Source organism: Urocitellus parryii, chromosome 2, assembly GCF_045843805.1.
Source record: "Urocitellus parryii isolate mUroPar1 chromosome 2, mUroPar1.hap1, whole genome shotgun sequence".
Taxonomy (NCBI): Eukaryota; Metazoa; Chordata; class Mammalia; order Rodentia; family Sciuridae; genus Urocitellus; species Urocitellus parryii.
Window position 1 is genome coordinate 180,671,578 of NC_135532.1, and position 13,410 is coordinate 180,684,987.

Genomic DNA, 13,410 nt, shown 5'->3' on the forward strand with positions numbered 1-13,410 from the left:
TTTCAATCTGCTGATCCAGATCTTGAAAGCAACTCAGCAGCTTAAGCAAATAAAGAAGAAATAACGAAAGAAATAATAGATGAGCCTGAAATGGAATAAAATGCAATGGAATAAAATGGAATAGATCACATCCCATTGTATATAATATGGAAAGCAATGTTTAAAAAACTTGCTGTTTAATTTGTAAAGATAGATATTTGTGTGTGTGTGTGTGTGTGTGTGTGTGTACACAGTGCACACAAGCTACATAAGCAGCATCTTCATTATAGCTAGTAGTCAAAAATTTTAAAAAGACACTCTAAATAATAGTTAATTATTGACTTTTTTTTTTGGTCCTGGGGATTAAACTCAGAGGCACTTGACCACTGAGCCACATCCCAAGCCCTATTTTGTATTTTATTTAGAGACAGGGTCTCACTGAGTTGCTTCCTGCCTTGCTTTTGGTGAGGCTGGCTTTGAACTTATAATCCTCCTGCCTCAGCCTTCCAAGCCACTGCCGATTACAGCCACTGTGCTCCACCACATCCTGCTTAAATCCACATATAAATGTAAATAAGTTTACAAAAGTAAAATATTTACAGTTCTAAATATGGGTTCTAAATTTGCCAGTGGTAATAATAATAATAATAATAATAATAATAATAACAACAACAACAACAACATTTATAATACTATTATGCTTTTTAAAGTAATCATTTTCTAGGATAATGATCTAAAGTTTTAATTAGTGGTATTCTACTTAGTAAGGTTATATCATGAAATATGTAAAAGAATGAAAATTTGATTATGCTATAGCTATAAATATATAGCCTCTGACACAGCAAACCTATGTCTAGAATTATCACTAAAGTAAATTTTTAAAAAACAAAAATCACAAATGTACATAGATGGTGCCTGTAGATTTTTTTTTACTAATAGTAAAAATATGTAACACCTAAAAGTGAACATAAAATATTGGTTTTAGTAAATCCCGGCAAATCTACATAATATAATGTTATTAAAGTGATCACACTTTCACACATTTAAAAAATGCATATAGAATAAATTTAAGAAATATTATTTTATCTGTGCTGTGATTACATATATGTAAATACTATGCAGGCATCTAGTTAGATTTTTGAAAGGGCATAGGAAAATAGAAATGTTTAATTTCAGTTATAAAACTAACAGATGCTTTTTAAAAGATAATATTTTTAGATAACGTTATCATAAAATAGTATTATAAAACATGATCATATGATTCTAAATGCAATCAATGTTGAGAACAATTATCAACAAAACTAAAATGCTGAATCTGCACACATACTTCAGAAATCTTACGTGAGCTAGTAATAATGCTTTCAAACCACCAAAACAAAATAAAGTAAAATCTACTATACAGTGTGGGAGTCTTTTTATACATTAAATAAATTACATGTAAGAGGTTGAGGATGGTTCCTTCTCAGTTCTGGATGCCTATTTGGTTTAACATTGAAATAGCAGGAGTGTAGTGTCAGAACTGCTTCTGCATTAGATTATGTTGCAAGACTTCTCTCTGGTCCTTATCTACCAAGGCTGGTGATAACCTGTGTTTTTTGGTCTTACAGAGTTTTGTCTTTTGCCTGACTGATATGTAGAAGCTAGCTAATTCTGGGTCTGATTTATTGGTATTGGATGGAGAATAGGTACCCCAGTGTCAGATGTAAAGCTGAATGTCACAAGATGTAAGAGCTCACAGGCAGACAAGAGGAATGGTCTCCAGTACAGGGAAGAGCAGAATTAAGAACTAGGGTCTGCCAACCCATTTTTTTTTCTCTCTCTTTCTCACACACCTACCCCACCCACACACACCATATATAAAACTATATATAAAATATATACATAAATATATATTTTTTGTGCAAGATAATGGTTGACATAATTGTCATTCTGTGTGCTATTTATAAGGATGAGGGGACTGATGAGCTAAAGCAAAGCAGCATTTGTGAAATATTACAATGTGACATGGTGGGAGAGGTCCATGTCCTGGTGGACATTATATTTGGAGTAGCAATACAGAATTAATAAATTATTTTTTAGTTCTGTAAATCATGATAATCTTAGCCTTCCGTTTGGATGTCTGAAGACCCTAAAGTGTCATTGCTATTGTTAAAAAACTGGTAGTATTATTAATTCATGATACATGGGTATTTTCTCCCTAATATGAGCACTTTAAGGAGGCAGTTGTATCTATTCAGATCTAAACCAGTGGTCTTTTCTACTTTTTGACATACAAAAAATCTGGATAATCCAATTTATTCCCAAGAGGATTTTTCTTCTATACATCTTGAAAGCAACAGATCCCATTTTTATTTTCCAAATGTAAATTTGTATATTATAAAGAACAGGTTTTTAAAAACTCCACATGCTCTTCCACCTCCTAAAGGTTCTAGTTTAACTTGGGAAAGAGAGAATGCCCACTCCAGGAAAGAAAGATGGCACTGAGCTAAGGTATCATAATTCATGTAGGAAGGACATGTAGCAGATATCACCAACCATATCTAAGAATGAACAACACTGAAACTTAAAAGACAGAAGAGACAACACGATCACCATTTTTATGTGATCTAGTCATTTATTCTACAGCAACATCTTTTAAAATTACATGTATGTTTAAATATTTCCAATCATCTCACTGAACTATATTAGTCACTTCAGTGTTCCATCTTTAGATTCATATGGGAGGGTGGGGAGAAGGGGTGTGTCTGAGTATGAATACATTTAATTAACTCCCTGGATGCATGTTAGAGTCAATTGGAAAGCTGTATTTTTTTTTTTTTTAACCAGGGCCAGGCTGCAGCCCAAACTCACTCATTAATTCAGAATATTGAGGGGTTGGGTTAGAACATCAATATTTATCAAAAACTCCCTGCATGATTTCTAATGTGTAATCAAGAGTGAAACTCCCAGGTTAGCAGATTGTAGAATGTTAAGATAGAAGAGGAGCCTTAGAGATAAGCTTGTTCAATGCCTTTTCCTCTGTTTCTTTCTTTCTTTTTCTTTTCTTTTTTTATCTATCCCCATCAAGATCATCAGCCAGTTTTTATTTATTTAAGCTGTCTTTGTTTTTTAGTAAAATTTTATTTGAAGCAAAATCTTAAAAGTAAGGGGGAAGAAAGATGAAAAACCCAAAACAACTCTCTCTTTTCCTCAATAAGAAAATCAAGACTCACATAGTGACATTTCTTTGCTCAAGGATTCCATGTCAGAACAAAAGTAAGTCCTTGCTTTCTATATTCCTTATGTTCACTCCTAGCAGTGCCTTGCTATTTCTGTGTCTGCAAAAAATATGTAGCAATTCATAAATTCAACTACCTTGCAGTGAGGATGCCACCTATGTGGTCATGACATTCCTAATACAGATTAGGATTTTACAGTATGGAATAATTTCATGGAATAACTTGGTATTTGACATAATATTAATTGTTTGAAGATATATATTGCCCACTGACTAGAATTAATGTTCCAAACATTAGTCAAGATAGATGACTTACATCTACATAATTTCATTTTTACCTTCTATATAGTCATTAAACACACACGCGCGCGCACACACACACACACAGAGTTTTAAATGCTGTTGTTGTTGCTGGTTCTATCTATCTATCTGTCTATTTATTTATTTATTTTGGTGTTGGGGATTGAACCCTGGCCTTTGGACTAACCACCGACTCCACCCTTGAGCTACATACAAGTCCTAAACAAATTTTTATTAGTTTTAATTAGTTTTATACATGACAGTAGAAAGCTCTTTGATTTATTGTACACAAATGGAGAAGAATTTCTCACTTCTTTGGTTGTACATGAAGTAGAGTCACTCCATTCATGCAATCATACATATACCTAGGGTAACGACCTCCATCTCACTGCATCTCATTCCACTGTCTTTCCTTCCCCTTTGCCCCCATCCACCCATTTGTCCAATCCACTTATTCCATGCCCCCCCCCGCATATGGATAAGCATCCAATTATCAGAGAAAACATTCACCTCCTGGTTTTTTGAGTTGGGCTTATTTAGCTTAGCATGATAATCTTCAGCTCCATCCATTTACCTGCAAATGTCATCATTTTATTATCTTTTAATGCTGAGTAATATTCCATTGTGTATATGCACCAGAGTTTTTTTATTCATTCATCTATTAAAGGGTGTCTAGGTTGCTTCCACAGTTTAGCTCTTGTGAATTGTGCTGCTATAAACATTGAGGTGGTTGTGTTACTGTAGTATGCTGTTTTTAAGTCTTCAAAGCATAGACCGAGGAGTGGGATAGCTGGGTCAAATGGTGGTTTCATTCCAAGTTTTTTTTCTAAGGAATCTACATATTGCTTTCCAAATTGGTTGAACCAATTTGAAGTCCCACCAGCAATCTATGAATTTGCCTTTCCCCCACATCCTCACCAACATTTATTGTTGTGTGTATGTTTGATAACTGCCATTCTGACTGGTGTGAGAGGAAATCTTAGAGTAGTTTTGATTTGCATTTCTCTAATTACTAGAGATGTTGAGCATTTTTTCATATATTTGTTAACTGAATGTATATCTTTTTCTGAGAAGTGTCTGTTCAGCTCCTTAGCCCATTTATTGATTGGGTTATTTGGGTTTTTTTATGTTAAGTTTTTTTAATTACTTATATATACTGGAGATTAGTGCTCTATCTGCAATGTGTGTGGCAAAAATTTGCTCCCAAAAAGGGGCCCTTTGTTCACCTCATTGATTGTTTCTTTTGATGAGCAGCTACAAGTCCTAAACTTTTTAAAGAATAAAATATCTGCTACTGTGAAATCATTTTCTTGAGAAATTCAGATTATAAGATAATCTTTTTTGGTTTGCTTTTGGTTCACAGTTACTTACCACTTACCACATTATGTTAAACACTGTGCTTTATCTCATTTAACCTTACACTAATCCTGCAAACAAGGTTTTATTATTATCCTCATTTATCACATAAGGAAGCTGAGGCTCAGGTTGGCTTGCCTGAAGGACACATCTGGTAAGAGAAGCTGAGACATAACTCATTCTGATAGAAAAGTCCAAGCTTTTGTGCCTATGTTATCAGCTTTCCAAAAAGATAGGGCATTGAAAAGCCCAAGCTACTAATCACTAAATCAAATTTGTAATGATAACAATAAGTATAAAAATGGAAAGTACTTGAGGGCAGTCATATTTCTTGGAAAATATAGTTTAAAAATCACAGTATTTTACAAATATTTTGAACACTAGATTACTATGACTTTTATACTTTTCCTCTAAGGAGAAGTGATAAGCCACTCCTAGGAAATCTTTTTTTTGCTAGTTGGCTGGATTTATCAGATTTTATGAAACTTCTAATGGAAAGGGAATTTACCTTCAAACCTTTCTATATATATATATATATATTAGTGTTTTCTAGTTGTTCCCACCATTTTGTTTAACTCTAAGAAAACAAAATTTGGGGAGAGTTCCAAATGTGTGGGAAGTTACATAAAATACTAAGTGATAAATGCAAAGTGATACACACTACTCATACAGTCAAGGAATATTTATCAAGAGTCTGTTCTGTGCTATCAGGAAAACAGAGCCTCAAGAAAAAAAAATAAGGTCTTGTTCTTCCTTGGACTTGCAGCCTTGTGAGGCAGGACAGACTTGGGTCAAGCACAGTAATTACTATCATAAAATTCATGAAGAAAAGAACAGAGGAGGCGCTGGGGATGTGGCTCAGCGGTAGCTCGCTCGCCTGGCATGCGTGCGGCCCGGGTTCGATCCTCAGCACCATATACCAATAAAGATGTGTCTGCCGAGAACTAAGGTAAAAATGTTTAAAAAAAAAAAAAAAGAAAAGAAAAGAGCAGAGGGTACAATGAAAGTATGGGTTAGGGGGGCTGATATCGGGTACATTTCCCTGAGAGGCAGACATTTAAACTGAGGGCTAAATAACAGGTAGATGTTATCTAAGTATTAGGCTCTCCAGAAAGCTGAAGGAACCACTTGTAAATTATGGGTGGCTTCACAAGGGAAGTAATGGAAATTGAGGTTTGCAAAGACAATTCAATATTATCGTGCAGAGAACCAGAAAAAGAACATTTGGCAAAGAAAAATAACATCAGCCAATCTGACCTCACCACTTAACCTTTTAAGTCAGAGCAGGACAGACACCCCATCAGGCACCCTGCATGCACAGACACATGCACCAAAGTACTCTTTTGCCACCACTGTGACTTTTATCATCCAGCTAACTGCACAGAACTGGAATGAAGTGTAAGGAAAATCAAGATGGTAGTTGGAAAGAGGATGAATATAGGTTGGTTGTCCAAACCTGAACCCAGAGAAATGTTCTATCAACAAAATGCCTTTTATTCACAGTAATATGTGGTCCTTTGCAGTGGATGGATTTTTATTACAGATCTGGACTCTATCTCAGTGACTGCACTTCCTCCTTCAGAGGTGGGGAGGACCAGGGCAGGAGAGGCTTTTGTTTTGGCTCAGTTTTCCCAACAGCTCATCCTAGGACTCTGGGTAAGTCCTAACCTTTTTTTTCTGGGCTTCTATTGCCTTCTTAGAGAAAAAGATTGATAAAAGTATCAGAGTTAAACATTCCCTTGTCCAGCAATGACAATGCAGGATAGGATCAAAATATGGAGTGTTACTGTACCTCCTGCCTGTTTGTTTTAGGATTTAAAGATCTGGATTTGGAAAACTACTTTTATGTAAAATCTGAAAAACCTGCCCCTCTTCACCTTTTCTCTTAAGCCCATCACATGCAAACCCTAATGCACTGGCAATTGGTTGCCATTTCTTTTACTTTCATTTAGACAAACCTTCTGGTTGAATAGTCATAACATGGCATCAGTGACCAGGGCTTAAGAACATGGGGTGGGCTTTGGGTCCCACTAGCGAGTTGGGAGAAAATGACTTAGCCTCATCAAAACTTGTTTTCCTCATCTACAAAATGGAAATGATAATGACACCTATTGTATACATCTCTGGAGGAACACATGTAATATAATGCACGTGAAGTACAGAGTATGATGCCTGGCAAGCATTATCCAAGTCAGTGCCTAGCAGCTGTCTTAAGGATGTAATTTATTAGCTTCCTGCTATTTATACATGCTTCATTTCTAATAATATCAGTAACAGTTTAAGATAGGAATTATTTCAGAAACTTTACAGAAAAGAAAAATGAACATTAGAGAGCTTTCCCAAGATCACTTTGGAAAAACAGAGCTTAAAACTCAAATTCAAGTCTGTTTTGTGGTTCACTGAGTCCCGATATTATTACCTTGTTAAAGACAATGTGGTGGAGGAAATAGTAACCTTCTGCACTGTTCAGCTCATGGCTTTCTCCTTTGGCTCTTTCCTGTGGCATCTGCCCTGCTCATCACACCCTTGGCAGGGCCCCCACTGGTTGCCTTGGGACCCATGCAGGGTAGAAAGCTTTGTGGAATGCACTGTCAAAGTTCTACTTAACTTCTGAATGAGTAAAGAATTTCAGGCCTTAGGGAAGAGGCAACTTACCAATCAAACTTCCCCTTCTACAAGTCAAGAAACAATGGAGAGATAATCTATGACAGCCAGCAAAAGCTCCCTAATGCCCTCAAGTTCCAGAGAGGCCCCTGGAGGGTTTCAAACCTGAATCATTTGGGCTTACAAGGAAGTTGGTTTCAAACGAACCTTTGGAAAGTTGAGATTCATTCAATAAATCTTCCCCACAGTTTCTGTCTGATGTTTCACATTCAGTTAAAACCTTTAATTCCCCCGGGAAGCTACTAAAATAACAAGAGCCCACTGGAAGCTTAGTGAATAACCCACTAATGCAGTTCCAGAACCAAGGAACCCCCAAAGGCCAATTCAGCAGGTCCAGTGTCAAGCACAGGCCCTTCAGTGCTAATTTGAGGAGTTCTTTGGCCAATCCAATACTATTAGGGAGGTCCCTGGTCTCCTCCAAATAATGCACTTGTCCTCAAAAATTTCAAACTTGCAAGAAAGGCACGCACTTATATCTATTAATCTATTAAGGCTAAATTGTGCACATGGTATTCATCTACATAGGAAAAGAAGAAAAAGGAGGAAGAACTAGAAACAAATTGGAAGTACTTCAGATTCATGGGCGATTCAAGTAATATTCATGAAAACAACTGAGTGTCAGGCATTATTGTCCCTGATTTCACAAAACCAGAGTACAGAGACAATGAGTAAGCCATCCACGATCACTTAACTAGTAAATGACAGAAAAGGGCTTGAATTCTGTATGCAAGTTCAAGTCTAGGTCTCTTTCTACAGGACCTGCTGAATCTATGAAATTTTTGCTTCCATTTTCTGTGGAGTGAATATTATCCAAATCATTTCTGTTTTACATTCCTCTCACATTTCTGGTGAGCTTAAAGGTGGTATACATCCTTAAGTTACTGCCAATCAGTTCTCACTTACCCTTATCTCCAGGTTCCTAAAAGGTGGTTGCTAATACTCAGTTGGACTTTTGTCTTCTGACTGCTCATTCATGTGGGGTACACCTCACTTACATTTGTACTCTATTAGTACTCTTTCCATCTATTATGATCCTTAAGAACACTAAAAGAAGCATTTTTATAACCTTTATATCCTCACAATTATGCTATACATAACTGGTGAGGAGCAACAAGTGGAATGGTATCTTCTAAATACGAGGGTTTTGTTCAAATGTAATGCAATAATAGTAATGGCAATGATAGAAATAAAAATAATATTCAATAACATTGAAGCTGATTCTGTACTAGACTCAAAATAGTTTCATATATATTTGATTATTTAATATTTATTCACCATGAAACAGGCATAATTTATTTTCTTCTTTTTCAAATTAGGAAACTTAGACCTAAAATGTTTTTATAACTTACCCTAAGGAGCCAATTAACTAGCAGCAGAAGGATGCTTTAAACCTGACAATTTTCAAGGCCTCTTGTTATTCAAACTCCTTCATCATAAGCCATGGAAATAGAAGAGTCCCAAATTTCATCTTGTCACTATAAGTAAACAATTCCAATTCCTAGCTTCAAAGTCATTTATTTTAGAAAATGTGGAAACCAATATTACTTACCCCTTCAGAAATCACATATCACATATGTTCTAGTTTGGATAGGCTTCAGTAATCTGCCTAACGAGGATATATTAACATGAGTTCTGTGATATATTAAATTTCAAAAAGATTTGTATAATAGTAATATGACTCAAGTCTTATGCTCCTAGCATGGAATGCTGGGATTGTTTCCAGTACTACAATCACCCCTAAAATTGTCCCTGTAATTGTTAGGCAATATAAAAGAACTCACTATCTTGACTTCAAGAAGTGGAGAAGGTGGTACTACTAGACATTCCTGTCTCCAGATCTCTGTGTATCACTTCTTTCATTAGAGCACATTGGTATTAAGGTTTTGCCTGTCACAGCAAAGGACAGAGACTGTTAGTGTGTCAGAACTGCCCCAGGCAGTTGTTCCTGTGCACCTATGATCCTGAAAATGCCACTTTCTTGCTATGGTGTCTGTCTGCCTCATATTAAAGTTCCTGAACTTGCAACTAGAAATTTGACATGTCATTTATTGGCCCTCATCCCATGGGGCTTCCATTTCTTATCTGTAATTCTGAGATAATAATAAACTCTTATTAGGCAGTGTTAGGGTGAGAGTCAAATGAGACCAAGCCCAGAGGAGCCCCAAACATTGGGCCTGGCTCATAGTGCAGTAGTGAAGAAATGCCTGTCGAAATGAATCTCTGCAGGACAGCACCATTTCTTCTTAATGCCTGAACAATTTAAGATACAGCTATATATCAGAAAACCTTCCTACTAGTCTTCTTGCTCTTCATAGTGCTGCCCTACAGCTGCTGTTTAACAACATCAATTAGAAAAATCAAAAGGATCATCTTCAGGAGCCTCTGGGAAGACATTTAACCTCAAGTTATTGCACAACCTGTTCGTCTAGCTTTTAGTGAGGCTCACTCCAGACACTTCAAATGTCCATGCAGATTAAGCGTCTAAGACTTCTAAAAGGTACAAGGGGATTTATCTACTCAGCACCACAATCAGACAACTGTTCCCTCGTCACCAAACAACGTCAGCACATATAACCTGTCTGTTTCTAAAACAAGATATGGCCAAAGCTGAGATAACCTAAAGGCCATTCCTCTAGTAGTTAAAATCTGAATTGGTAAATATTTATGTAAGGAATTATAACTCAAGCTTCATTAATTACTTAATATTATAATTAAATATGAAAATTACTTTCTTATCCTTTTCCTTTCAAGTCAGCAGATGAATTTAACTTCTCTATAATAACAGAGTCAACTTTCAACAAAAATCAATGCTGCTATGCATAAAGCTATGTCAGGAGATGTAGATTTATAGTTTTGCAAAACTCCAGAAGTTTTGTTAAAAACACATATCTGATGCCATTTTATACCCAATCTTTATATCACTGGTTTGGACAAAACAATTTACAACTAGATTTTCAATTGATAATACTTGCATTCAAATTTGATGTTTTATAATCATTTGAATAAAGTCTCTAGGTGCCTCTTCAACCCCATGCAAAGTATCTTATTATTATCTTATTATTATTTGATGGTATCATTATTATTTGAATCAGGACCCCATACATACCAGTTACATGCACTATCACTGAATTTCACACCCAACCTCATGTCCAAACTTTTAATTTGAGTTTTTAGTTCACATTTCATAGGTAAAGAGTTATTAAAATAATTTCGCCAGACATCATGTTGGGGAGTAGAAGGTGGAGAATTGCATGTAAAGGGCAATGACTTTGCGTGAGGAGAAGTGATTGTAGATCATTCATTAATTTTGTGACTGGAAGCAAATCTCAACCAGTGTCTTAGTTTTCTCATCAGCAAAATGAGTGCTAAATAGCACCTTTCAGCTGGATGAGATAGTACCCAGCTATAATCCCAAACACTCAGGAGGCTGAGACAGCAGGATTCCAAGTTCAAGGTTAGCCTCTTGCAATTTAGTAAAGCCTTCTCTCAAAACAATTTTTTTTTTTTTTAAAAAGGGCTAGAGATTTAACTCAATGATAGAGCACTTCCTTAGCAAGTGCAAGACCCAGGTTCAATTCTCAGTATGGCTAAATAAATAAACGAATAAATAAATAAAAGTAACTGCTAAAGGTAGTTGTTAAGTGTTAAAATGAGGCAGTGAATTTGCAGCACTTGGGACAGAGAAGATGCTTTATCTACTGACAGAGGAAAGAATTGACAAGAAAATTGATACCTTCCATTCCCACAAGAATGTGAGCTCTGTGAGCAAGAACCAGGCTAAATATTTCATCATGGTGTGCCTGGGAGCTAACCATGGTTAGCACTTGATAAGTATTCAAAAACAGTGTGCTTTCATTCACTTGCATTAATGTCTATTATTCCTTTTTATTCCAACAGAATTTTTATGAGACACATATAATAGATACTGCCCTTTGTATTAGACACTATCACTTTCACAATGTAGTAGTACTCTATCAAAAAAAGTGGTATCAATTATTGAAATATTTTGTAAAATTATCTTGAGTAGCAATTTAAATATAATTTTATTTTAATAAAATCTATAGATCATTATCAAATATGAAAGATAATGTGCCAAGCAATATAGAGACACAGTAATAATTGTTTTTAATAAAATTTACTACCATTCAGATACTCTTCTAAGAACATTATGTGCATTAGCATATTTAATCCTCATAAAGCAAGTTCTATTATTAATCTATTTATAGATAGGTCAAGGAAAGAGTAATCTTTGTATGGTTTCATATCTAATTTAAATGTAAAGCTGGGCCAGGTTTGTGGCTCGGTAGTATAGCACTTGCCTAGCACGCATGAGACACTGGGTTCAATTCCTCGCACCACATAAAAATAAATAAATAAAATAAAGGTATTGTGTCCATCTACAACTAAAATATATACAATATATATGTATATTGTATATATTTTAAAAAGGTAAAGTTTACTGGAAACTCAGGCATTTTGGTTTTAGAAATTATCATGATCTACTCTATGTACCCCTTTTGAGGAATAACCTAGAACCTATGTATTAATGAAGAAATGATTTCACCTCCAATTGAGGTGAGACAAACTGAGGAAAATACTGAAAGGACCAGTTATTGTAGCTCTAGGGATGTTTCAATTTAAACTTTTAGAAATTTGACCACAAACAGGCTAAAGAAGAAGCATTATATGGTCATGTTAATTGAGGGAGGGAAAAAAAAAAAACAAACAAAAAACATTTAACAACATCTAATACCCCAGTATGATAAAAAGTCTCAGGAAACTAGGAATATAGGGAACTGTCTCAATTTGACAAAGAACATGTACAAAACACACACAGCTAACCCATGTCATGGCAAGAAATTGGATGTACCCTAAGATGCTAAGATTGGGACAAAATCAAGAATGTATGCAGGGGCTGGGGATGTGGCTCAAGCGGTAGCGCGCTCGCCTGGCATGCGTGCGGCCCGGGTTCGATCCCCAGCACCACATACCAACAAAGATGTTGTGTCCGCCGAGAACTAAAAAATGAATATTAAAAATTCTCTCTCTCTCCTCTCTCATTCTATCTTTAAAAAAAAAAAAATGTATGCAGGCATCAATCCTATCCAACGCTGCTCTGGAAACCCTAAAAAAATGGAGTTAGACCAGCAAAACATAGGGAAAAACCCTGACATTTGGAAGAAAGAAATAAAGCTGCTTATATTCACAAATGACTTGATTATTTATGTAAAAAATCCTAAAGAATTTGTGAAAAACTTCATTTAATAAGCCACTACAATAAGATCATAAAAGACAAAGTTGGTATATAAAAGTTTTTTCCATTTGTATCAGTAATAATCAATTGAGAGTTAAAATTTATAAAGTTCTATGACAGCACTAAAAAAGAGAGAGGAAATATTTAAGTGTAAAACTAACAAAATACAGAATTCACATGCAACAAAATTCCAAACTGATAAAAAAAATCAAGAAAGATCTAAATAAATCGGGAGATTTTGTGTTTATGAACTAGAAGACTCAATATTCTCTACACGTTAGTTCTTCTTCTTCTTCTTCTTCTTCTTCTTCTTCTTCTTTTTTCAAAGAGAAAGAGAGAGAGAAGAGAGAGAGAATTTTTTTAATATTTATTTTTTCAGTTTTTGGTGGACACAACATCTTTATTTTATTTTTTTATGTGGTGCTGAGGATCGAACACAGTGCCCTGTGCATGCCAGGCGAGTGCGTTACCACTTGAGCCACATCCCCAGCTTACGTTAGTTCTTCTTAAATTATAGGTAACATATTCCAAACTAAAATCCTGTAAAGTTATTATTTAGATATTGGCACACTGATTCTAAAACACATGGAAAGATGAAAGATTAATAACAATCCACACAATACTGAAGAAGAACAAAATT

At 35.4% G+C, this 13,410-nt stretch overlaps 1 protein-coding gene across 9 annotated transcripts in view; it reads right to left on the reverse strand.

Moving 5' to 3' along the window:
- Tp63 (tumor protein p63) overlaps positions 1-13,410 on the reverse strand; it is a 217,433-nt gene that overhangs the window by 156,294 nt on the left and 47,729 nt on the right. The window contains exon 1 of one of the 9 annotated variants that reach the window (XM_077795371.1): positions 12,508-12,591. The exons of the other annotated variants lie outside the window; for them this stretch is intronic. The gene's annotated coding sequence lies outside the window, so the exon portion shown is untranslated. Of the gene's footprint in view, positions 1-12,507; positions 12,592-13,410 lie in introns of those variants that run through there. 9 annotated transcript variants of the gene reach the window in all.